The sequence below is a fragment of the Pogona vitticeps genome, chromosome 3 (assembly GCF_051106095.1).
Source record: "Pogona vitticeps strain Pit_001003342236 chromosome 3, PviZW2.1, whole genome shotgun sequence".
Lineage (NCBI taxonomy): Eukaryota > Metazoa > Chordata > Lepidosauria > Squamata > Agamidae > Pogona > Pogona vitticeps.
The window spans coordinates 166,469,570-166,492,578 of NC_135785.1; positions in this window are offsets into that span (position 1 = coordinate 166,469,570).

Here is a 23,009-nt window from a genome sequence, read left to right on the forward strand (position 1 = left end):
GTCTGGAGGGCCATAGGGTCCCAATCCATGTTTTAAAGCTTCTGCTTTAATGCTAAAGGATGACCTATGTAGGTTTTTTTAAAACCACTGATCTATGTATTCCTTTTTGTCTTTTAAATTGAATGCTTTAAGTCTGCTGAACAGACTTGAAAGTAAATCCAATTGAAATCGATTAGATGTGCTTCCAATTAAATATGGGCACAGTAGACATGTAATTTTGATGTATACTTTTGTATGCATAATCTTACAGACCAATTTTAGGCATACAGTATTTATATGGGAGTAAGTCCCATTGAATCCACTGGAAATTTTTATTGTGCAAGCATGCATAGGATAGCCCTTTAAAAAACTATAAATTTCTAAAAATATGTTTTCTAAAATTTTATGCTTATTTAAAATGTTTTAATGTGTGTTTGTATTTCACCTGAGATTTTAATGTTTTCATAAACTGTTCCAAAAGTGCTTTATCCTAAGGGCAGGATTTAAATGTCCCAAATAAACTGAGATACCATTTTTTAATCAATGTCTTATATAAACTGGAAACCATAATGTGTTTCTTGGCTTCTTGTATTTATAGGAGATATTGTATGAAAAAATTATAATAAGGGAACTCACTAACATAGAAATTATAATTATTCCTTTATATTCCTGCTTGCCGAAGCTGCTATTCAATTAGATGAGGAATGAATGAACAGAAACTAGTGGACTTGTGATTGTTTGCACAGCACTCTGGCTTCATGTGTTGAATGAAAGGTTTAAGTGCTTCTGGGAAGAGTCTTCAGATGAGATTCAAAGCACAGAAGCAGGTCAGCAACCATAGAGTTAAGACGATTAGAGTAATGTATAGGCTCCAGAAAACTGTTCTTTAAAAGTGCTCTGTATCTAGACTAGCCTTTTCATCATCTCTCTCTGAGCCTTGGTAAAGCAGTTTTGCACATCCTGTTGTGTTGTTAGCTAAGTGTAGTTCCTACATCCTGCCATAGCGTTTTCTCTCCAGTAATTTTATTTTGCATTCTGCCTGCTAGTATTCTGATGCCCTTACAGCAATACACAGGGATTATCTGTTAAATATACAAATAGAGGAACCACTATAAACAAGTTCATAACATCAACAAAATATTAAACAGGTAAATGCAAGGGATAAAATGAGAACAAGCTGATATCCTGGAACTACATTAAATGCAGACCTCAGACTAATAATAGAAATTTCTGGGGTAGACACCCTTGGGGTGTTTTGAACTATAAATCTCTCTCTATTGGCCATGTTTGTTAAGGTTCTGAGGAGCTAAAGTCTAATATAACTAGAGGACTAATTAAGAAGCTATCTGATTTATTTGTTGTAATAAAGGAATTAATTAAGAAGAAAACTTACATACTTTTTTAAAATCAAGGAAGAGATTTTCAGTTTGTGAATTATTTTTGTACCACGAACAAGGCCCATAGAAACTGACTCTGGAGCAAAATGTCCACATTAATGTACTTCTACTGCACTGTTGGTCATCAGAACTGTCTTGGCACAGCAGAACCTCTGTATCTGTGGATTTGGTTTCCACAGTTTCCATTATCTGTAGTTTAGTGCTTTTTGAATGTGCCTTTTTAGGCTATAAACTCGTGCATTTCTGAATGTAATTAAAACATTTTTGTTGGTAAATTGCTGTATCTCTTATATTCCTTAGGTTTAGTTTTCATGTTCTTAAATTATACCTACAGTTTTTCCTATGTTCTGAGCCTTTTGGATGTTTTTGATAACTTTGAATTACAGTATTTCTGTGCATATGGAATGTAGTGACGTAGATAAATACCGCTTGTAGTGTATTATAACTAATAGACATACCTAACTTGTAATGGACATATCTTTGTAAGACAGATGGCGAGAGGGGTACCCCACTCGCTGGAGAGCCATCCCTCCTCAACAGCAAAGTAAAGGAAGAGAACCCCAGGTCCGCACCAGTCAACAGAGGAATTCCAACAGGAGGTGAGAATAGAAGATTTGACAGAGGACATGCAGAGAGTAAAAGTGGAGGAGGTTCAGGGAAAGGAGAGAGGGAAAGGAGTAGAGTTTGAAGTGGGAACGGGGGAGGTAGAGAGGAAAAGGGATTAGTTACTACCAGGCTGGAAGTGGGTATGGACGCAAGATCCATCAGTTGGAGTATGGGAGCGATTGAGGGTTCCTAGGGAAGAGTCTGATTATAGAAGGAGATCAGAAATTCCACCTAGACCCTCATATTGGGGAGTGGCAGAGGCAAGAGAGTGGAGGAGAAGACTGAGGGAGGAGAAAGAACGTGTAGAGAGAGTAAAGAGAAAGATTGGACTGGAGAGTAATGGAGATGAGCAGAAGGAGTTACAGGGAGGATCATGGGCAAGCCGATAGGCCAATGGAAGGATCCAGTGGGAAGACTGCGTAGACTGCGTAAATAAATAAATAAATAAATAAATAAATAAATAAATAAATAAATAAATATAATAAATAAATAAATATAATAATAATAATAATAATAATAATAATAATAATAATAATAATAATAATAATAATAATAATAATAATAATAAATAATAATAATAATAATAAATAATAAATAATAATAATAATAATAATAGACGGGGAGACCGTGCCCCTGTTGGATGACCCAACGGGGCAGACCATGAGAGACTAGGTCCCTCCCGCCTTACCAGGACCTTGGAACAATAGTTTTGGAAAGCCGTTCCTGTTTGAAGAATGGGGACCCCTTCCAGACCCGTTGGCAGAAGGAGACAGAAATCATGAACATGTTCAGGACACGTGTTTATTGTTAAATACACCAATAAATCTTTCACCAGTTTCCAAATAACAAAAAACGTCTGATTTCCTTGAGTCAAAGATAGAGCCAAAGGTCGAATCCTTACAATCTTAAGCTGTTTTTAAAGTGGTATGACACATATTCAATGCACACTTAATTTTTTTAACTTCCTCAGCCCTTCTACAGAGCTGGGGAAGCATTTAATTTGCCAGTATCCTGAAGTTGCTCTTTTAATTCACTTCATGAAACTGGTAAATTGACAGCAAGCTAGGGTTGCTTGAGGTCTGTATGTCATTTGGATGCCAGAATCGCTCCAAATTGTATGCCAGACTTCCTAGCAACCCTATTTAGTCCTTTCCCACCTTATATAGACAAACTCAGTGACATAATGTGACCTCTCCCAAACCATAAGTAGATAACATTCTACAAATTTATATGTGGAAGAGAATGGATGCTGATTTAAGCCTTAAGTAGTTGTTTAAAGCATGTTAAATTCATTTTTTCCTCCTTTGATCAAGCATAATTTGGTTATAAAATGAGTAGGCTGGAAGGGAAGAAGAGACCTGCCTGTCAGCTAGGCCTGCAGCTCAACTATATGAAAGTCTAAACCCATCATGGTTGAGTAGAAACTTTCTTTATGTCTTGGCAGCAAATTAACTAAATAATAGTTAATTAGGGTTAGGACCAAGGCAGACCTTTCAACATCACAATAATCCAAGTCTATGCACCAACCACCATTGCTGAGGAGACTGAAATTGAACAATTTTATGAAGATTTACAACACCTTCTAGAACTGACACCAAAGAAAGATGTTCTTCTCATTCTAGGGGACTGGAATGCTAAAGTAGGGAGCCAAGAGATAAAAGGAACAACAGGGAAGTTTGGCCTTGGAGTTCAGAATGAAGCAGGGCAAAGGCTAATAGAGTTTTGTCAAGAGAACAAGCTGGTCATCACAAACACTCTTTTCCAACAACACAAGAGGCGACTCTACACATGGACATCACCAGATGGGCAATACCGAAATCAGATTGATTATATTATCTGCAGCCAAAAATGGAGAAGCTCCATACAGTCAGCAAAAACAAGACCTGGGACTGACTGTGGATCTGATCATCAGCTTCTCATAGCAAAATTCAAGCTTAAACTGAAGAAAGTAGGAAAAACCACTGGGCTACTCAGGTATAATCTAAACCAAATCCCTTATGAATACACAATGGAAGTAAAGAACAGATTTAAGGAACTTGATTTGGTGGACAGAGTGCCTGAAGAACTTTGGATAGAGACTCGTAACATTGTACAGGAGGCAGCAACAAAAACCATCCCAAAGAAAAGGAAATGTGAGAAAGCAAAGTGGCTGTCCAACGAGGCCTTAGAAATAGCAGAGAGGAGAAGGGAAACAAAATGCAAGGGAGATAGGGAAAGTTACAGAAAATTGAATGCAGACTTCCAAAAAATAACAAGGAGAGACAAGAGGGCCTTCTTAAATGAACAATGCAAAGAAATAGAGGAACATAACAGAAAAGGAAAAACCAGAGATCTGTTCAGGAAAATTGTAGATATTAGAGGAACATTTTGTGCAAAGATGAACATGATAAAGGACAAAAATGGGAGGGACCTAACAGAAGCAGAAGACATCAAGAAGAGGTGGCAAGAAGACACAGAGGAATTATACCAGAAAGATTTGGATATCCTGGACAACCCAGATAATGTGGTTGCTGACCTAGAGCCACACATCCTGGAGAGTGAAGTCAAGTGGGCCTTAGAAAGCTTGGCTAACAACAAGGCCAGTGGAGGTGATGGCATTCCAGTGGAACTATTTAAAATCTTAAAAGATGACGCTGTAAAGATGCTACATTCAATATACCAGCAAGTTTGGAAAACTCAACAGTGGCCAGAGGACTGGAAAAGATCAGTCTACATCCCAATCCCAAAGAAGGGCAGTGCCAAAGAATGCTCCAACTACCGTACAATTGCACTCATTTCACACGCTAGTAAGGTTATGCTCAAAATCCTCCAAGGCTTCAGCAGTATGTGGACCGAGAACTCCCAGAAGTACAAGCGGGATTCCAAAGGGGCAGACAAACTAGAGACCAAATTGCTAACATGCCCTGGATTATGGAGAAAGCCAGAGAGTTCCAGAAAAATATCTACTTCTGTTTCATTGACTATGCAAAAGCCTTTGACTGTGTGGACCACAGCAAACTATGGCAAGTCCTTAAAGAAATGGGAGTGCCTGACCACCTTATCTACAGTATCTATTGAGAAACCTATATGTGGGATAGGAAGCAACAGTTAGAACTGGATATGCAACAACTGATTGGTTCCAAATTGGGAAAGGAGTACGACAAGGCTGTATATTGTCTCCCTGCTTATTTAACTTATATGCAGAATACATCATGTGGAAGGCTGGACTGGAAGAAACCCAAGCCGGAATTAAGATTGCCGGAAGAAATATCAACAACTTCCGATATGCAGATGATACCACTCTGATGGCAGAAAGTGAGGAGGAATTGAAGAACCTTGTAATGAGGGTGAAAGAGGAGAGTGCAAAAAACGGCCTGAAACTCAACATCAAAAAAACTAAGATCATGGCCACTGGTCCCATCACCTCCTGGGAAATTGAAGGTGAAGATATGGAGGCAGTGACAGATTTTACTTTCTTGGGCTCTATGATCACTGCAGATGGAGACAGCAGCCACGAAATTAAAAGATGCCTGCTTCTTGGGAGGAAAGCGATGACAAACCTTGACAGCATCTTAAAAAGCAGAGACATCACCTTGCCGACAAAAGTCCGAATATTCAAAGCTATGGTTTTTCCTGTAGTAATGTACAGAAGTGAGAGCTGGACCATAAAGAAAGCTGACCGTCTAAGAATTGATGCCTTTGAATTGTGGTGCTGAAGGAGGCTCTTGAGAGCCCCCTGGACTGCAATGAGAACAAACCTATCCATTCTAAAGGAAATCAAACCAGAGTGCTCACTGGAAGGACAGATCCTGAAGCTGAGGCTCCAATACTTTGGCCATCTCATGAGAAGAGGACTCCTTGGAAAAGACCTTGATGTCGGGAAAGTGTGAAGGCAAGAGGAGAAAGGGGATGACAGAGGATGAGATGGTTGGACAGTGTCATCGAAGCAACCAACATGAATTCGACACAACTACAGGAGGCAGTGGAAGATAGGAGGGCCTGGCATGTTCTGCTCCATGGGGTCACGAAGAGTCGGACATGACTAGACGACGAGGGTTAGGACTTGTCTAGCCTAAATAGCTCTGGTTAAATAATATGTTATAAGGAGAGGAGGAACAGATAACACTTCACTGAATAATTCTGTGTCAGAGTATATGGCCTACTGTTGGCATAAAAAAGACTATGCTGAGGAAAGACCTCAAGTAGTTTGTGAACAAACACATTTATGCCACCTAGGATTTGTAGCTGCCACTGGGGAGCAACCATGTCAGAAGCAGAAGACTGAGAGAGCCAGGAGATGGACAGAAGCCCTATCAAGACAGAGTTTGGAGGATACATTCAGGAAAAGATGAACCTGTTAACCTATTATTTTATTCCAATGTAAGAAAAAAATAATCACATCTCTCATTCTGCTTAAATCTTTCAGCAAGGAGGAGCGAAAAAACACTGGCTGGATAGCTCAGTAAATTAGGTATCTGGCTTACAGAGCCAGAGGCTGGCAGTTCAGTTCACCTTTGTCCCTGCCAGTTGAGCCAGCCTGTGTGCCCTGAGAGAAAGCTGCACCATCTTAGGATACCCCCAGAAGTTAAAACATGCTCTCTAATCTCAAGTCAGAATTGACTTGATGGCACACAGTTATTATTATTACACATGTTAAATAGGTAACTATTTATTCTAGGGTTAGTCCTGTGAAGACTCCAGTCTTAAAGATCCCCTATTTTGTGATTCCAGGGCTGAGGAATGGTTGTGCTATAGAGATTGAGTGTTTAAATAAATTCAACTCAAAGGAATTATAGTTGGTTGGCACTGAAGTTTCTAATGTTCACTAAATAGAAATACAGTAGTACTGATGAAACTATTTTGCACTTAAGAACAAGCCATTCTTTTAATGGATTAACAAACACTAGCTCACCAGAAAGGGCAGTGTTTATATCAGTGGGGGGATGTTTATGACAGTGACTTGCCATACTTAATCTATTGCTCATCTGCCTGCCAAGATAGGGGGTGCTTGGGTCTCCTTTTTAATTGGGAACAGGATGCGTGACTGAAAAGGCTATGACTTTCCCTGACCACAGCAGCCTGTGTCTTGAGAAGGGTGGGAGCCTCAGTCCACCATTTCAAAGCGAGCCCCTCCCTCCTCAGACTAAAGACCAGCATTTCCCAGTCTTCCTCCAGGCTTTTATCTTTGTGCTGTAAATATGGAGCAGGGCCTGGCACAACACCTCATCTCCATTCACATCAGAGGCCTTAGATAGCAATGTCAGAGACAGAGAAGTGCACTTGTTAGTTCCACCTTCCCATCTCACCATTATTCATTTGAAGCTGATAAGTCATGCAGAAGTTGATGGCCTTTCTGATTGTTTTTATTACTTGAGTTGTGAACCACCTTGGAAAGATTGAATCTTGAAGGACAGAGTTTAGGTGTATCCAAGAAACACAGTTATCAATGCAAGGTTGCCCTAGGAAGAAAAAAAAAACTTTGCGCTATTTCCCAGAAGGCCCGGAGTCGGTCTAATTCTTGTCCATGGGTCCTGAGCATATGTCAGCCTTGGAAATAACATGTTAAACTTAATGCATGAATGTTAAATTAACTACTTTTGTCAATCAATGCCTTGAAAACCCCTCTCAAAAATTAAGTTTTTAAAGAGCTAAGACATAAATTTAATGGGAGTTTGGATTATTAAAAATATTTGCTGGTGCATTATATTCTCTAGAAGAGACATGCACAATCATAGCATACACTCCTTTGCAAAGAGGAAGAAGCCAGTACTCTCCTTTTAAAATTGTACAGTGTTTATCTAATCAGTCCAGCCTTAGCCCTCTGAGTACACTTTGATTGTAACACTCAAACATGTTAGCAAAAAGTCCGTAATATTCTTCATGAACCACCAGTAAAACATGTGGGCATTAAATTACCCCTGAATAATTTATAGAAGAAAAAGGACTAAATTGGAGCTATCGTACTTGAGGCATATGATGGCAAGGGTTACTGAAAATACAATACAAAAATAAAATATAATGGTGCTGGAAAAGACAGCAAGAGGAAGAAAAACAGCACCATTTCAAATGTTAAAAATTGAAATAATTAATTCACCAGGTTTGTATCACACAAGCTAATACTTCCAGTATTTTAAGAAATCATCTATATGAGGCTCATTAGAGAGTTCCTAACCATGTTTCCCACTACATAGGTAAAGGTTCCCCTTGACAAATTGTCCAGTTGTGTCTGACTCTAGGGGGCAGTGCTCATCCCCATTTCCAAGTCATAAAGCCAGTGTTTGTCCAAAGACAGTTTCTGTGGTCACGTGGCCAGCACGACTAGACGCGGAACGCTGTTACCTTCCCACAATGGTGGTATCTATTTATCTACTGTACTTGCATTTTTACAATACACTATATACCCCAAGGAAAAAAAGCACCTAACTTACACTAATTAGCATATCTCTAAATATCCTATATATAAGTATTCAGATATTTGTAACCTTTAAAAACTTAGTTTTCAAATGGCTTGGCTAAATAAACCCCATATATTTAAAGAACTACTGATATGTAATACAATAACTCTGAACAACCAAAAACAGCAAGCATTTTTAATTATATCAATATTAATCTTTGGCCACAGCACTGCCTTCCCCTTTGGCAGCTATTAAGGTTATGGTGACAAATTCCTTGCCTCCAAATCAGTCAAATACTGTACAGTTATCCAGTAACATGAAAATATATACAGGCTTCAATCCTTTTTGCAAAATCATGGGTTTTTTTTTCTCTAAGGAAAATCTAAACCCAGAAGCCTCTGTGCAAAATCAAGCTCTAGAATGAGTTCCAGGGGCCTGCCCACTTCCCCTCTAGGCCCAATAAAGAAGGCCCTGTTTAGCTGAACAAGTTGAACATCAAAACCATTTATAGCTTTTTTCCTAAAGTTGATCAGTTGCTTATCTTTAACATACCATAAAAAAACCTCTTTAATATTTGTGAAGATTAACAAGTTTAAAATAAAAGCAATCATAACATCACTTTCATTTTATTTTTAAGTAAAGTTCGTTTGGCCCCCGAACACAATTCAGATTTTTCATGTGGCCCCCTATAGAAATTAATTGCTCCCCCCTGTTGTACTTAGTATACAGTATTTTTGACAAAAAGACCAGCTTGAGAGATGTTTTTTGCAAGAAGTATAGCAATTCTTATATATTAGTAATGTAAATCTATCACAGATATATATTTTTAATCACAGTGTTAATAGTGGTGAATTACTTTTCAAAATTTTCAATGTATAAAGATAATTAATTACATAGCTTGAATTCTTAGAAATCAAGATAGAGTGTGTGAGAGAAGGAACCTTCTTGGCTGCATTGTAATGCACATGCACACTGTGAGGCTCCATCCACCTCCTCAATTGAAGACACCAAGAGGCAAATGTCAACCCTGGGAGAAGACCTATAGGGACTATGTTTGGAAGAGTGGGGGCAGGAGGAAAAAGAGGAGAAGGAGCCACTAGAGCACATGTGTCAAACTCGAGTTTCATGTGGCCCTCACAGTGTTGCCCGCTATTGTGCAGCATACAACAAGCAAGCGCTTACTCGGTCACCCAAAATCCTCCACAAGGCTTCTGGGAATCCGCGCAGTGGGACTTCCAATCCCAGCATTCCAAGCAGCTAAGAGTCAGAAAGTGCAGCTGCTTGGGTGGCGTACAGCACCTTGGGAAATGTAGTCCTCAGTATTTAATATGATAGAGTAGATGCATTTATATAGTTTTACAGATACAACTGGCTCTTTGAGGGCAACCGTAATGCTGATGCAGCCCAAGATGAAATTGAATTTGACACCTCTGCACTAGAGGGTGTTATTTCAGCGAGAAAGGGAGAAGGGATAAAAGGAAAGGTGAAGGGGCGGGAAGGGGCAGTTGGGAATTGAAGAAGGTGAAGCTTGTTGGGTGCAGGAGGAGGAGGAGGAAAGAAAGAAGAACTGGGTGGAAATAGTACAAGAAGCCCCCTGGATAAGGGAGTGGATGGAGTTTAAGGCCTCTCGGGAGTATGCTGAAAAGGAGTGGAATAAAAAAGTCTACAGAAAGCCACTTGACTGAGGCAAGACAGAAAACAGAGAAAGAAGGAAAAATTTTAGAGAGTGGCAGGAGCAGGAAGCCCAGAGGCGAGGCAATACAAGACCATGTACAGACCTGTCCTGGGAAACCCCTTGGAGCGAGTCCATTCCGACCGAGGTTGAGGCAAAACCCAGACAAGAAAGTATGGATACCACAGGTGGGCTGGGTTTTCCAATAAGGTTAACAGCAGGTGTACCTGATGAGTCAGGCATTCCACAGAAGTGGCATTATAGAAATGTAAGTTCCTCCCCTCTACTATTACTGTAAAAGGGAATTTTTTATGGTTTGATGGGAAAGGATAAGACGACACGTCCCTGAAGTAAGACATGGAATCTGTTATCAGTGTTAAAATTAACAAGCTGTTAACGAATAAAGACGTTTTGTTAGAAATGCATGGCGCCCCGAGTCATCCTTACATCAAGATCCAGAGGAGGGAGAAAAGGGATCTACACAGAATCACACACACAAATAAAATCAAATAAATCTTACAGCTTATCATTATAATTATGCCTTTCCTTTTTTTGGAAAAGCTAAATGTTAAAATTTAGTGGCACTTTAAAGACTAGCTGATATTTTGCAACGTGACTTTTTGTGGATCAGTCTACTTCATCAGATATATTAGATTGAACTCAAAGGAGCAATTACATTCTGTTAAACCATTGGAATATAACAGTTAATCTTTAGGGTGCCATATGTTTTCCTTTCTTCTTTCATTTAGTTTTGGTTTATTCCAGGTTTGTTGCACACACAAACACAGCTCATTCTTTGAAAATTTTGGAAAAGCTATATTTTCAGTGTTTTCTGAAAATGAAATATCTAAGGTAAATCTGTAGTGTGGGGAGACTATAATGAAAGTAAAAAATGCTGGCGCAAAACAGTGTGCCACCTGAGGCAAAAGAGGGGGCAAATAAATCTGTGCTTTTTCATCTAATTGTGGTAAACTCTAGAAGGGGTATTAAAATGTGGTATATCAGGGGCCTTGGGTTTCAACTTCAGTAGAAATATGCTATTCTGATATAAGGCAGAATAGCTTTACAAAGTGCATGGAAAAATGGGGTATGGTCAACAAACAGTATTTATCTTGCACTCTTCTATTCGTAACACCAGGTGGCAATATAAAAGTTGTGAAAATGAGATTTTATAGGCTCTGTACACAGCGAAGAATGGCCTCTTAACACTATATAAAGATGCAATCCTGTGAGTTCAACAAGAAAATAGGTTATAGGATTTTGCAGAAGTTTTGTGATGCCAGCAGTGAGACACACCTGCAGTGTGAAGGATACACAGGAGTTGCACTCAGCCAACAGATCTATGAATCAAGAAGAAGTGGATTTCTGAGAAACTATGGGGGCCAAAGAGCCAAGTAGAGTGAAGCCATGGGCAGCACAACAAAGAAGTCCATATAACAAAGAGGTCCCTTGCTCTGAGTTGATATCCTATATATCACTCCAGAGCAAGGGCATGTCCTTGTGAACAGCTTTACACTGGCCAAACACCGGAGAGCAGAAAAGTTACCGGTTTTGGACTACAGTTCTCAGAATCCTGCAGCTAGCTTAAGCCACTGGCCATGCTTCCCCTTTGTCCAATCTTCTGCATGAAGTATGGACTTTATTGGCATAAGGCTACTCTTCCACTTAGAAGAGTGGAAAGCATTGTTCCTCATAACATTTGTTTGAAGGTTGTCATTCCTGCTAGAAAATTAGTTCTCTGTTGGTAACAGCCAGATGTTCCATTCTTACCATTGCCATCAGCTACCAATGTTAGTCAAAGTTTAACTAAGTGAAAATAACTAAAGGTTAACTGCTTTACTGTCTGTAGACATGAAGAGAAAAAAATGGTCACCACATCCTAGAGACAGTGGTCCTTCTGCCTGTCTCATTTCTCAGCATAAATTTTAATCTTTTTTATGTTTCCATGTTTTAATCTTTTAATTGTATTTCAATTCATATATTGTTTAATTTATCTTTTATCATTTAACTTATTGCATTTTTAAATTGTGTGAATTGTAATGCTGTGAGCTGCTTCGGGTACCTTGTTGGGAGAAAAGCAGCATATAAATAAATAAATTTTAAGCACCCCTTTTATGTAGCATCACACAATGGACCACTGAATCACACAAGCAGTAATGGAACTATTACAATAAACAAAGTTGGGCCCATGTGATAAGCATGGAACAGGCTGATCATCTGGCTACTTTCCAATCTCCCCAGGTCCTACTTTAAATGAAGTGCTAAATGACTCTGGTCTAGCAATCAATCAAAGGAAGGTAGAAAAGCATTTACTAAAAGACATGGTTGTTGTTTTTTGCTCCATTAAATGCCCGAGAATTAAAAACAATGCTTACAAATATTTCCAAAAAAGACACGAGAGGCTTATATAGAATAATCTCCATTGATCCTTTAATTCTGTGCAACAGGAAGACAGAAGAACTGACTGTCTCAATTAAATGAGGCTTTGCTTTCTTTTATGCATTTGATAGAATAAAAGCCTTAGTGTTAATGTGTTCCATTCACTAGATTAATTAATTATATCCAGTTGGTTGCTTAGTACTAAAATTAATTGCATCTTCCAAGAACTTTCATGATCATTGTAAAAAATAAATATCTATTTGAAACTCCGTGTATCCATTTTCACAGTGAGAATCATCTTCAAGCACACAGAGTCAGAAAATAGCAGTAGAGCTGTCACAGAGATATAGGATGCCAGCGGTTAAAATGTTGATAAACCTGACTTCTAACTACATCCCACTGAATTAAAGTGAGAGTCAATGATGGAACAACTTCATTCTAAGAAACATAACAATAGAAAATACTATAGCCAGTCAGTGCAGGAGTCTTATTCAATGAGAAATAAGACTTGTGGTTACTCAGCTTGTTGCAGAGTTTTTAATTTTTGTTTAAAAATTTTTAGCTACACAGCAGAAGTGCCTAAATTCGAAGAGCAGAATACCTTGATGTTTTCCAGAGTAGACATCTTCGTTTTTCATTACGCTGGCACTTGCAGTGTCAATAACTCACTCTGAGACATTAATAGTGGAAAGGGGGAAAAAAAGGTTTAATTACAGCTGTGAACAGATCTGACAGCAAACTGATAAACACAACTTCTTTCAACAACAGACTTCAACAGACTCTAGAAAGAAAAAGCACTGAGCAGAGGGGGGGGGCTCTGTTTGAAGTCAGAAGCAGGAAGGAACAATTGTTTAATGCTGGATGAATTGACAGTCACCCCAGCCCAGAACAATCCCTCCCAGTGAAACAAATTACAGGCAGAATGCAAGGTTGTAAAGACTTCAACACAGTTTTTCATAATCTCCCCCTTCTCTTTCGAAGAGAGAAAAGTGTGGATTCAACTGGGCCAGGGTCATATTGGCTGTAAGATTCTGGAAATCATAGTTCAAAAAGTAACTTCTCCTACCTCTAGAACTGACCATGAATAAGGCCATGCCAATTCATTTCCCTTCGCATATTTAAACCTGGGGATTTTAAACCTGGGGATATCTCTATGGTGTTTCTTTATATTGCTATTTTTAAATTCATTTGAATAAATGTGGTTGTTGGTCACATCTCATTAAAGGGGGCAGTTGTTCAGGTCCCCAAATAGGGCTCTGGGGGTTCCTTGATAGAGTCTTAAGGCAGAACGAGACATTCATAAAGAAACCTACCCTTTCCATGTTGATCCCTTGGGTCTTAGCCCTAGGAAAATCAGATATAGATGTAGACAATACTTGTGAGAAATAGAAACAAAGTACTGTGAACAAACTACTATGTTTGTTCACTACCTATTTGATTAAGGAATAAATCCTATTTTAATCCCAACTAGAATGGGCCCATAGAAATCAATGGGATTTATGTTACTGTTAATGAATAAATCTCTTGGGTTTACTCTAGTTAGGAATAAAATTTGATTAAGCCTTAAGGTCACAATTACTTGCACTCTGCAGGACATCATGCTGAATAGATGTGTGCAAAACTACACTGTAATTTTGGAAACATTCATTCATTCATTCATTCATTCAATGCATATACCACCCAATAGATATGCGCTCTCTAGGCAGTTAACAACCAACATAATAAAGGCTACAACTAATGGTTCTTGTGGGTTTTTCGGGCTCTTTGGTCGTATTCTGAAGGTTGTTCTTCCTAACGTTTCACCAGTTTCTGTGGCCGGCATCTTCAGAGGACAGCACTCTGTCCTCTGAAGATGCCAGCCACAGAGACTGATGAAACGTTAGGAAGAACAACCTTCAGAACACAGCCAAAGAGCCTGAAAAACCCACAACAACCATTAGATCCCGGACGTGAAAGCCTTCGCGAATACGCTACAACTAATGTCAAACCAATTGTAAACATCAACAAACAATAAATGATAAAATGAAATCTCATAACTTACCCAATCTAATTTAAGTAAACAGATTTAAAACCAAAGTTGGACATCAAAACAGCACACAATTAATAAAAGGTGGCTTTTAAAAGTTCCATTTTAAGTAGCTGCTTAAAAACTGGGAGAAAGGGCACCTGGTGAACCTCTACTGGTAATTATTCCAAAGATAAGTAGTAACTTTTCTTGCTTCCTTGGGCATTGCTATTTTCAACATCAACAAATGCGAGGAACGGCCTAGTCAGGTAGCTGCTTTGTAGGAGAGACATTCCAGCAGATATCAGGGTCCTAAAATGTTTTCATGGGTTTACATTTTCACTCAAGCAATTAGCTCTCTGACAATGCAATCCTAAATACCGTATATCTGCCAGGAATGAAGTCCCATTTTATTCAGTTGTATATGGAGTTTTATTCAGCAAATGGTTAGTTCTCTTTTTCCCATCCCTACAATTATTTTAATTGCATGGAATCATAGAGTGTGGGTAAAATGAAAGCTCCAGAAGTATATTGAAAGTTTACATGAAATGTGTCATATCTTCCTATACTGTAAGTATATACTGAAAGTCCTATGAACAAATAAGGAATGATTTAACTGGTCTCCACTTGCAAAAAGAGTGTGTATTTATTGGAAGATGCGCTGTGACTTGACATTGCTTTTTAAAAACTTTCTGTGTTCTTTGTATTGTGTGTAAATCAATTGATGTGAATCAATTGTGAATCTGAACAAGTCATATGACTGTAATACACATTATGCATAAATACACATTTATTACAGTCACATGACCTGTTCAGATAAACATCAACTATATATACCGTTTTATATGAAAAACAAACATATAAGGTGTAAGGAGGGGGGGAAATGTGTCTGTGCAGTTCAGCTTAATTCTCTACATTGAGTCCCTGTATAAATACTAAAACCAAGTACTGAGAAATTGGAATTAGGGGACAACTCCCCTGCACATATTTTGCAATGTGTAAAATTTCTTGCAAATTTTAAAGCCCTTGATAAGACAAATGTAGCCATATATACAGTCATGTGAAAAAGAAAGTACTCTCTTTGAATTCTATAGTCTTATGTATCAGTACTTAATAAAAATCATCAGACCTGCTAAGGACCAGATGATTTTTACTATGTCCTGTCAAGATTTCGGATGTAAGAGATGGCTCTGAGACAAGTCAGCCTTCCAGCTCAACAGCAAAGAGGCTCAGAGAGATAGTACATTCCTTCGCAAGCAGTGTATTTACAGACTATGTACAATAGAACTATGTACATTAGTCAACAGACTCGATAATACATCTTTAGCAAATGAACAGACAGCACTTCGTGCAGCAACTCTCCAACATGACACTCCACATATCACCATAGTGTGCAGCACCTATATAGTTTGAACAACCAATCACTGGGCCAGTGGTGGGATTCAAATAAATTAACAACAGGTTAAATGTCCTAATGATAAATAAATAAATAAATAAATAAATAAGTTAATAAATAAGTAAATAAATAAATAGTAAATAAGTAAATATGTAAATATGTAAATATGTAAATAAATATGTAAATAAATATGTAAATAAGTAAGTAAATGCCCAGGACAGTGGGATCTGATGAGGATTTCTTCCACAGTGGTCTCCCTACTGCCTATTATCACAACTACTTCTCACATAATTAAGACATCTGGATAAGTGCATCTGTTTGGGCATACTGCTGCTGTTACCCTCACCATGGGCATGTGCCAAAAACACACACACACACACACACACCTCACAGTGGGTGCTTATGACCAAGTTTGACAGAGAACTGACACATCTCTCCTTCCCTTTACCTCCTAGTTTGCCCTATAGCTCACCAGTAAAAATTGCTTCCCTCCCCTTTCCTGCTCCTGAAATGACTGATAGCCCTGTTTGTTGTTACCTGGAGGCCGCCTTTGCGCACCTGTTGTGGAGTTCTTCTCCCCCCCCCGCTTCCTTCTGGCTTGGAAGGTATGTTCCCTTTTCAGTCTGTCGCCACTCCACCTCACCCCCACCACCTCAATCGGTCCTTCAGTTACTGACTCCTCTGAGGTCTCCTCCTCCTCCATCTTTCCCCTCCACCCCACACCCACCGCTTCTCCTCGTCAGTCGCTTTGGGGGTGTTGGTGTTGCTGGCGGCGCTGGTAGTGATGATGGCTTCCCTCAGAGCCCTGGCAGCTGCTTCCTCTTCTCATTTTCCACTTTTCCTTCATGCCACAGTTTCACCAAAAACATAAGACTCCCCCCCTCCACTGTCTTCCCCAAATTTCCACCTTCCATTTTCATCTCCTCTGTCCTCCTCTGCTGCCCCTTTTCTCCTTCAGCCCCACACAAGTCCTCAGGGAAGAGTCCTAAAATACAAGCCTTAGTTTTCAAGGAGAGTGCTGTCTAACCCCATGCAGTGCAGATTTAATCTCTATTCCCTGCTCTGGGGAAACAAGGAAGGTAGTTGTGTGGGAAGTAGGGAAGGAAGAAGAAGGAGAACCTCACTTGCCTTGAAAGGCCCATTAGGGTCATCTTGAATGGCACGTAACACACATGTAAAGCGAAGATGAACTTGAGAATAACTCTCAAATTCTCTGACCCCTTCTGAAAAAAAAGTTCTTACCACAGAGCAACAGTAATAGTAATAATGAAGCTTTTTCTGTAGCACAAGCAAGAGAGGGCTGCCACCCTGGGATGTGAACTGGTCTCTGAACAATGCCACAATCATTTAATCCTTCCCCATTCCAGGTTCTGTGGAAAAGTCCTACTTCGGGCACATCATGAGAAGGCAGGCATAGATTGAAAAAGACCATAATACTGGGAAAGGTAGAAGGCAGCAGGGAAAGAGGAAGGCCAAATGCAAGATAGACCTACTCCCTAAGGAAACCACAAGCTTGAGTTTGCAATAGATGGGCAGGGCTGTTGAGGCCAGGCCATGTTGGAGATTGCTCATTCCTAGGGGCACCCTAAGTAGGGGGGAATTTGACGATACATAACAATAACAGCAACCTCAGGTTTTGTATGTATTTAACTGCCAGTTCCAAAAAGTTGAAAGGTTATTCCCTTAATTGGTTGTTGTGGGTTTTTCAGGCTCTTTGGCCGTGTTCTGAAGGTTGTTCTTCCTAACATTTCTTCCAGTCTCTGTGGTGAGACGTTAGGAAGAACAACCTTCAGAACACGGCCAACGAGCCCAAAAAACCCACAACAACCATCAGACCCAAGCCGTGAAAGCTTTGCAAATAAATGCCCTTAATGGGGGGACTACAACTCCCAGAATCCTCCACCAACCACAAAGACAGGGTTACGATCTCCCTCAAAACAGTGGCCAGAGAAACCCATTGGCCAGTTATTTATTTATGAAATGTATGCTTTTTTTGCAGCTTGTGGGTTCTGCTCTTTTCGTCTTGTTTTCAAATGAGTCACTTTTTCTTACAAAATAATTGTAAAAACATGTTGACTCAATACTAGGCTGCCACGCAAGCATCTCCCGCCCACTCCCCAGTTCACCAACATTTAATCCCTCCCCATTCCAGGTTCTGTAGAAAAGTTGGAGGCAACAGGAAAAGAGGAAAACCAAATGTGAGATGGATTGACACCATCAAAGAACCCACAAGGTTGAGTTTGCACCAGCTGTGCAGGGCTGTTGAGGACAGCGCAAAGGGGCAACGTTGCAAAAACAGAAGCTTAAAACAGCATGCTGACATGTGGCTCTTCAAAGAGGACTGTCCCAATTAACAAAAATTCAATCATCTTTGCAGACACCCTTGGCCTGATCGGATCGTATGGCAGATACCCTGGACTGCCAAAAAATATGAGTAATTGGGTTCTAGATCCAATTAAGCCTAAATTATCTCCAGAGGCAAAAAAAAAAAACACCTGAGGCTGTACTACTTTGGGCACATCATGAGAAGGCAGGCATAGATTGAAAAAGACCATAATACTTGGTAATGTGGAAGGCAGCAGGAAAAGAGGAAGGCTAAATGCAAGATGGACCTACTTCCTAATGAAACCACAAGCTTGAGTTTGCAATAGATGGGCAGGGCTGTTGAGGCCAAGCCATGTTGGAGATTGCTCATTCCTAGGGGCACCCTAAGTAGGGGGGAATTTGACGACACATAACAATAACAGCAACAACAGGTTTTTTATGCATCTAACTGCCAGTTCCAGAAAGTTGAAAGGTTATTCCCTTAATTGTTTGTTGTGGGTTTTTTTCGGGCTCTTTGGCCGTGTTCTGAAAATTGTTCTTCCTGAAAAACCCACAACAACCATCAGATCCCAGTCGTGAAAGCCTTTGCAAATAGATGCCCTTAGCCACTTTTAAATTTTTTATCATCATAATAATATATAATAAAATATAATAATAAAATATAATACCTGATAGAGCCTGGTTCCCCATTAGTTTTTCCATAGATCCTAAATACTAGATTTCTGCATACCAATGGAAAAAGTGGCATGTTCCCTCCCTGAAAATCTAAATAACTAATTAATCACCAACAGGCTTCTGACCTTTTTTCTCCAAAGTTCAGGTATTTATTTCTTTCAAAAAATAGAAGTATCAGTTTTTTTAAAACCCTGGAGCCTTGGGTTGTTTGTTTGTTTGTATTTATTTTTAACCCATCTTTCTCCCTGCAGAGTGTCTCCAGTGGTTCACAAACCCTGACACAATGATAAATATTTTTTTTTACATCCCACTATAAGGCAGCATAAAGATGCAATAATACATAAATGCTAAAAGGTTCTAAAGGGAATCCTGTTGAAATAATTTTGAAAATATATTTTACATGATAAAAATTTTAAAAAGCTATCCCATTTCATTTCCCTCCCTCCATTTCTCCGCAGCAGTTTGCATGTTAAAAAAGCCTACCACAAAAGTCTTTGCCTGCCAGAGTCAAGACTGCATGGCAAACAGCTAAGGCAGGGAAATAGTTAATAAAAAGCCAGCTTTATACTTAAACATAGTTTGCCTTTTATGTATTATACTTACTTACTTGAATAATCTCAAAAATGAAAGCTTGAAACTTAAACCTATCTCAACACAGTCCTCTTGAAGATGCTGGTCACAAATCCTTGATTAGTATGCTTTAGTCCCTCCTCCTCCTGCAGTCCCTCCAGCCCCCAGCCTGGATAGTTTCAATTCCCCTTTGATATGTTGATCTGCTTTCTTCAACCCTGGCCTGATGGTAAATCTTACTAGTGTTAAAAAACTGATAGCTGTCTTCCTGTTTTTGAGTAAACAATCTGCCTGCCATTTGTCTCCTCAAATTGTCAGAGCAACAGCCTTAGTTATCTTTAACTTGAAAAAAAACACATAGCCCCCCCTCCCTCCCCCGCTCATCGCTGGTCACCTGGCTCCTCCGGCTTCATTCATCTCAGGCCAGTAACCGGATCTCCGAACTAAAATAAAAAATAACAACTACCTCTGTGGAACCGGTGCGAACCGGGTCAATCCCACCTCTGCACTGGGCACATCACCCGATGTCTTCTCCCAGCCATTCCCTCATGTCCAATACATATTTCATACGTCACCCCATGGATTGCAGGAGCTTTATGTGCTGACTCTGTGGCCGCACACCTGTTTTGAGATGGATGCCTGTTAGCCAACTTTGGTTCATGTACTATAAATTCCATATTGTAGGTTGTAATATTGTGACATGTTCTGATATGTAAAACCATAGAATTCAAAGAGGGTGTACTTTCTTTTTTTTACTTGACTGTACACTGCCCTAAATCAGGCATAGGCAAAGTTCAGGCCTGGAACCCATCAGATTTTCCTCCAGGCCAAACCTAAAATTGATATAATTCAGCAATGCTACTGGTTGATAATTTGAATAATTATCAGATGATTGATACAGTCAACAAAGCTCATAATAAAACCTTTACTTTAGTTATCATACAGAAGTAAATTTCAGTAATATATATATCAAATATCTCTATTGCCGGAAGAGAGAAACCAACATTACATATAATTGGATACAATTTCATTTTGTTTATTCAGTGATCTAAAGCAAAACATAGCCTATAGTCTCTAAAGTTATTCATATCAGAAGGGAAAAAAATAAGATAACATTAATTAATGAAAAACTCTGGAGGATTTTTAACTAGCTTTGTATCTGTTTACTAATACATATATGCAAGATATATTTACAGTTTAAAAATAGCATTTTGGTATGACTGCTCTCGTTATTCATCTCATTCTGTCTGAAGTTTTTTTTAGGAGATTGGTGTAAGCTCAGTTTACACTGAAGAAGATGCATGATTTTGCTTAGGGAAGAGAGGATAGGAGATACCTCTTTGGGTTTCACAAACTACCTGTTATGACCTATATTACCTTTTTCCAATCTATTTTGGCTCCCTGCATTTCCATCTTAGTTAGCTGGAACTAGGATTCCTATTATACATCAATATATGATATATTTCTGTAATGAACAATAGTTTCCCTACTTTCCAAGAGTATAAAGTCTGAATATGATTTCTTTCTGATATGTGTTGGGCCAACCATTGTGTTCAGGGACTCAGTCCACAAGTTAATTTACCTGTAGCTTGCTTTACTAACAGAAATATTGTGTTCTCCTGTTTACTTTTGGACCTAGGAAGCATTCAAATATAAGCTTACACTTTGAACTGTGAAATCCCAAAGTCAGAAAGTACTGCTGTTTTTAGGAGACATTCTTGACTGATGTTCAGCAGTTTACCATTAGTGAAAAATTCCTTAGACAATGTTAATTTTCAGACAAATGTTCAACACAGATATCCATATTCTCCAACATCCATATGTTCTTCTTATCCTGCTTTTTCTGGATCTTTTTTCTCACGAGTTCCAACATCTCTTTGTTCTTCCCAGAGACCTTGAGAATTTTTTGCATTGTTAAGGATCGTGAACAAAGTTTATCACAATGGCAGTGATATGAACCTTTAAAAATATGAACTTTTATTAATTAAATTGCTGAAGCAAGAAAGCTTCCTATTAAGAACTCAGATTACACTAGAACACTTCCCATATAAAAGCTCCATCACCGTATTATTCTCTTACTACTTCTCTTTGCAGTCGACGTGTCCTTGCCCTTCCTCCTGCTGTAGGCTGCATTCCAAGGGAAGGAACTGAGAGGATTTGTTCTGTTTCTCCCATCTCTGCTTGGCTAGGAAAAACAGTTTTCTTTCAAAAACTCTGTGCATGTGTGTTTATTTTCTAAAGATATTCCAGTTTTCAAAGGAAGACAGGTGATGGTGGAGGGAAGGTGAAGAAGGCAAGAGTATTGAGGAGTGGTCCCATGTTAGTGTCATCGAAGCTACCAACATGAATTTGACCCAACTCCTGGAGGCAGTGGAAGACAGGAGGGCCTGGCACGCTCTGGTCCACGGGGTCACGAAGAGTCGGACACGACTAAACAACCCATGTTAAAGCAGAGTTGACAGGAAATGACAAGAAACAGCAATGAACATGATGCAGGATAATTTTTTTAAAAAGGGAAAACATGATACATTAATTTCTGGAGGTCTTGTTGCTGTTGTTGTTGCTGCTGCTGCTGATTATTATTATTATTATTATTATTATTATTATTATTATTATTATTATTATTATTATTATTATTATTATTATTATTATTATTATTATTATTATTATTATTAAACAACTCCTAGTTAGGCATCCTTCAGTCTATGATAATGTAGTCTGTATGGAGGACTTGAAACAGCATCTAGTGTGGCTGAGAAGGCCAATACGAGAGTAACAATCCCACCCTGAAGACAAATACAATCTGTCCCCTGTTCAGCTCCCTGATTTTGCTGATTTTGGGACTGCCTCTTTGCCTCGGCCTGCTGGACAAGGGTCTCTTCAAATTGGGAGAGGCCATGATGCAACGCCTGCCTCCAGGCTGAATGCTCAACTATCAGGATTTCCCATCTGTTGAGGTCCATTCCTTCAGATCCCACTTGCAGATGTCCTTGTATCGCAGTTGTGGTCTCCCTCTGAGTCACTTTCCCTGCACTAATTCTCCATACAGGAGATCTTTTGGAATCCGACCATCAGCCATTCTCACAACATGCCCGAGCCAACATAGACATTGCTGTTTCAGGAATGTATACATGTTAAAAATTCCAGCTCGTTCTAGGACTACTCTATTTGGAACTTTCTCCTGCCAGGTGATACCAAAGATGCATCGGAGACAGCTTCCTCTCCTGCCATGCACAAAGGGTCCAGGACTCACTGCAGTACAGGAGTGTGCTCAGGACACAGGCTCTATAGATCTGGATCTTCATATATGTCGTCCGCTTCTTATTGAGCCATACTCTCTTTGTTAGTCTAGAGAACATGGTAGCTGCTTTGCCAATGCGTTTATCCAGCTTGACATCTAGGGAGAGAGTGTCAGAGCCAAGGTACACAAAGTCATGAACAACCTCCAATTCTTGTGTAGAGATGGTAATAGAGGGAGGTGAGTCCATGCCCTGACCCATGACTTGTGTTTTCTTCAGGCTCATTGTTAGTCCAAAGTCTTGGCAGGCCTTGCTAACACGATTGATGAGTTGCTGGGGTCTTTAGCAGAGTGGGCAACAATGGCTGCATCATTGGCGAAGAGGATGTCCCG